Raw genomic sequence first — 4,346 nt, 5'->3', positions numbered from 1 at the left:
TATTGGCAGTTTGACAGCCATTTTCTTCTCTGTTTTGTAGAATGCCTGGTATACTCTTATCTGAAGAACTGTTTCATTATGTTTTAGGCAACTTGCAAGTCCAGTTCATACAGCATAACAACAAGCAGTTCAGGCAAGACCAGTATATTGCCCAAATGGCTAACAATCTCCATAAGAAGCCTCTTCGATGCCCATTATCCTCTTGACATTGATTGGTGCTGCCAAAAGCAGATGTGTCTCATTGTCATGAAAAGTCCTAAGTTCTTAAACATTTTAAATGTCATATACTGAAAGTCTTTGAAAGATTTAAGAATCTGTATCTATCTGAAATATATTTCTGTACATCTAGGAATCTTAACTAACATGACTACAAGTTTAACTATTATAGATGACTATCTATTAACCTGTATTTCTGAGTAAAATATCAGAAGATTTTATAAAGAACAATCATTGACCATTCAGGTACAAGAACACTGCACAAAAACTGCCAATCTTCCAAAGACACCAACAAATCTGCATGATTTGCTCAATGGCCTTTAACAATAGAGACGCGGATAAGGCAAGATGTTGCTGGGGTTCTAAGATGGCTGGGGAGCCCCTGCTTCCCGGCCAAAGAAAAGATGTGGAGTGGGCTGTTACCTCCTGGGCTAAATGAAAGCGATATTGAGTCAGATTCTGAAGATGAAGCCACACTAGAGAATCCAGAACTTAGAGAATTTAATTTACAGGAAGATGGAAAGACTGACAGCAGTAGCAAGCCAAGGATGTCAGATTTCCCAGCAGGCAAGCCAAAACCGGAAACAGAGGCTGATGCAAATGCATATGAGAAGTGTCCTTCTGGAACTCCCTTGAACATGTGGAACAGATTTCACGAAAGACATTCTGAACAGAAAAATTCAACATCGCGGTTCAGACAGAAAAAAAGAAAAAGCTCCAAAAAAGGCAAATCAAAGAATGAAAAAGAATCTCACAGTGAACAGTCCTCGAGTGAAACACAGTGGAAGGAGCTTACTCAGTACTTTGGAGCCAATGATAGATTTGAACCGCCGGTTAAACAGAAAAAAAATCTAGAAATCAGGCCTTGAAAAGAGGATAGACCAGGCTGTGGAGGAATGGGATGTTGAGAAGGCTGAAGAGCTCAGCAACCAGCTAGCTACTCGAGAGCTTGTTGTAAAAATTGCCAAAGCAATTGCCTGCCACAAGTTTGTTAAAGCCAAAAAGGAGGCTGAAAACTCACAGGCTGCTCGAAAGAAGAAGAAACTGGCGTGGGGGTTTGAAGCAAAGAAGAGATGGAAAACTAAAAGCAACGTGGGATATATGTAGCCTCGCAGAGTTCTTTAGGACATTCATTGAGAGACTAACTGGCCTGCTTCATTTACCAAAAAAGATTTTCCTCCTTAGGTTTAAAATGTCAGAAAATTGATAAGGGTAGAAAAAGATAAGCCTAAAACTTGGGAGCTGATAATAAATTCTTTTCATTCTTTTTTCTAGAAAGTTTGTAAAGGAAATGAGCATTTTTATATTTGTGTAAGAAATTTTAAGCATATGTACAAGATGGGAAGAGTTTTATTTATTTGTATAAACCCACAGTTTAAAATCAATTTTGTGTTTCTTCTGTTAGGTCTAGCATAGCCTCTGAGGTCCTTGTACTTCCATATCTATTCTTAACATGACTGTACTTTTTCTAGAATTGTGTTTTTCAGATTGGCTTTTGTTTATGATAGATTAGTCATAAATATAAAAATTATCAATTGTTACTGACTTTACCAGTGACTTTAATTATTTCAAGAATAATTATTGATTCTTTATGGAGGCAGTAGAATTCATATTTTCTAGTCACATAGTAAAAGCAATTGATTAATTTTTGTGTAATGTCAGTGGACATAATTACAGTAAAATGGTAAAAGTAACACATAGACAGAAGGACATCCTACTCCAGTAAAAAGTGGACATAACATCTCTGGAGAATGATTTTAGCTTTGCCTAGAAAATATCTTTCTAACTATTTCTCAACCATGTCATTCTTTAAATTGTGATTGTTGTTTGAAAAGGAAATGGTCCGATTGTGCTAGACAGATAGTTGTAACTCAGGATATCATAACTCTTGATATCTAACAGCTCATGTGTTGTTACCTCTTCCTCTGCCAATTGAAAGATGAAATGAGTTAATGAGGCTAAAGAGAGAACTAATACCTGGGAGTCATTGTCCTTAGGTATGTGTTTTACAGTCCTAATGGAAATCAGTCGTTTGATAACTGGCAACACTAAATGTGGACACTGTGAAAAATTAGTCATGATTTTAGTTATATTTTTAGATTTAAAGCAGTAACAGTTTCATTAACTTATGGTGATATGTAAGTTTTCTTTATGTAAAGAATTAGTGAATAATTTTTTTGCTCATTAAGAGGCCAGATGTTGCACACACTTAATCCCAGTAATCAGGAGGCAGAGGCAGGTGGATCTCTGTGAGTTTGAGGCCAGCCTGGTCTACAGAGTGAGTTCCAGGACTGCCAACGCTACACAAAGAAACCCTGTCTAAACAACAACAATAATAATAAAAAAACAAATGTCAAAAAAAAAAACAATAGAGATGCTTCAGGCTTTAGAACAGCTCATAGAAGAGCAGCTAAATGCTCAGCATATTCAAGAATCAACCAGCCCTTGGAATTCTCCTGTGTTTGTTATTAAAAAAATCTGGAAAATGGTGAATGTTAGCAGATCTAAGAGCTGTTAATAAGCTAATTTGTCAATGGTCTCTCTACAGTCTGGCATTCCTTTGCCTTCTCTATTGCCTAAAGGATTGTCTCTTATTATTGATTTAAAAGATTGTTTTATAAGACAAAGACAGAAAAATTTGCTTTCATGTTGTCTGCTTATAATAATTCTCAGCCTGTTAACAGATATCAATGGAAGATTCTCACACAGTTAATGTTAAATAGCCCTAACCTGTGCCTATGTTTTGTACATCATCCATTGGAAATGATACACAAACAATTTTGGCAATCTATAGTTTACCGCTATATGAATAACATTTTATTAACTCATTTAAATGTCAATATTTGAAGAATGTCAATGTTTGAAGAAATAAAGAAAGTTTTGCCTTGTTGGGGATTATAGTTTCTCCTAAAAAATACAAAGAGGAAATTATATGGATTATTTGGGCTATAAAATAGATGTACAAAAAAATTAGACCCCAGAAGGTGCAAATTATGAGAAATCAATTGCAGACTCTTAATGACTTTCAACTATTGTTAAAAGCCATTTCCTATGGCCCACTTTTGGGATAAAACATGATTAATTGATTAATTTAAACAAAACCTTAGATGGTGGCAAGGACTTAAATAGTCCCAGGAAACTCTCAGCTAAAACTGATAGAGAATTGGCTTTGATAGAAGAGAAATTACAGAATGCACATGTGAATCATGTGAATCCAAATCTTAAGTGCCTTCTGGTCACATTCCCCTCCTAACATTTCCCTACAGGAATTTTAATGCAGAGGGAAGATATTATAATAGAAAGGATCCTTTTCACTTCATAAATTATGTAAAAAATTAAAACTTGTGTGGAAAAGTTTTTGAGTTAATTCTAAAAAGAAAATTGAAGCTTTACCAATTAATGGTAATAGAACAAAGAGAAAATGTAGTACCAATCACTAATATTGAAATTGACAAACTATGGGAAGAAAGTGAAGCCTGGCAAAAAACTTGTAGTAATTTTTTGAGAGAGATTAACAGCAGTTATCTGTCAATGTCTAGTGCGTTTGGGTCCCTGAGTAAGGGTCTCATGCAAATCAGGACACAGGGGATACAGATTGTGAACAACTGCATTACATGCTTTATTTTGTATGGCTTTTTATACAGAATAAAAAACATTACTTCAACTCTTAAACCCCCCTTTACTCATGTACATGATCATGAGAAACTCTTGTCTCACCTTGTAAGAAAATTACCTCAATTAATAACAGTAATAAAAATGAAAAAAGTACATAGAAACAAGGCAAAAAGTATACAGAAGCAAAGCACTCCTTAGTAACTGGTAGAGCATAAAGAACTGAGCTCAAAGGCCACTTCCTCATCCAGGGTACAGATTTTGACAAAACATTTGAGAAATGGGCAGAGAAAGTTTGCTTTCATCTATGCTTGGTTTGCCAAGCAACCATTTCCCAACTTCATCTCATCTGTCCCAGGAGGAGCCTGCACTCTAAGCCAGTTCTGTGTCTCCACCACTATTCTGAAAACAAGAGAATTCAACTTATAAAGAGAACTAGCTGGATTCATCTCAAGGTTGTGAAGGAAACACCAATAAATGGAGCCCCTGCATTCTATACTTATGGAAATAAATCAGTA

The 4,346-nt window shown here is 35.5% G+C and overlaps 1 pseudogene; it reads left to right on the top strand.

Moving 5' to 3' along the window:
- The first annotated feature begins 588 nt into the window (after positions 1 to 588).
- Positions 589 to 1,757, top strand: LOC142839942 (protein FAM204A pseudogene; annotated as a pseudogene).
- The last annotated feature ends 2,589 nt before the right edge of the window (positions 1,758 to 4,346 follow it).

The sequence above is a fragment of the Microtus pennsylvanicus genome, chromosome 1 (genome assembly GCF_037038515.1).
Source record: "Microtus pennsylvanicus isolate mMicPen1 chromosome 1, mMicPen1.hap1, whole genome shotgun sequence".
NCBI classification, from domain to species: Eukaryota; Metazoa; Chordata; class Mammalia; order Rodentia; family Cricetidae; genus Microtus; species Microtus pennsylvanicus.
Note: the sequence above shows the minus strand (reverse complement) of the source record. Positions and strands in the feature narration are given on the sequence as shown.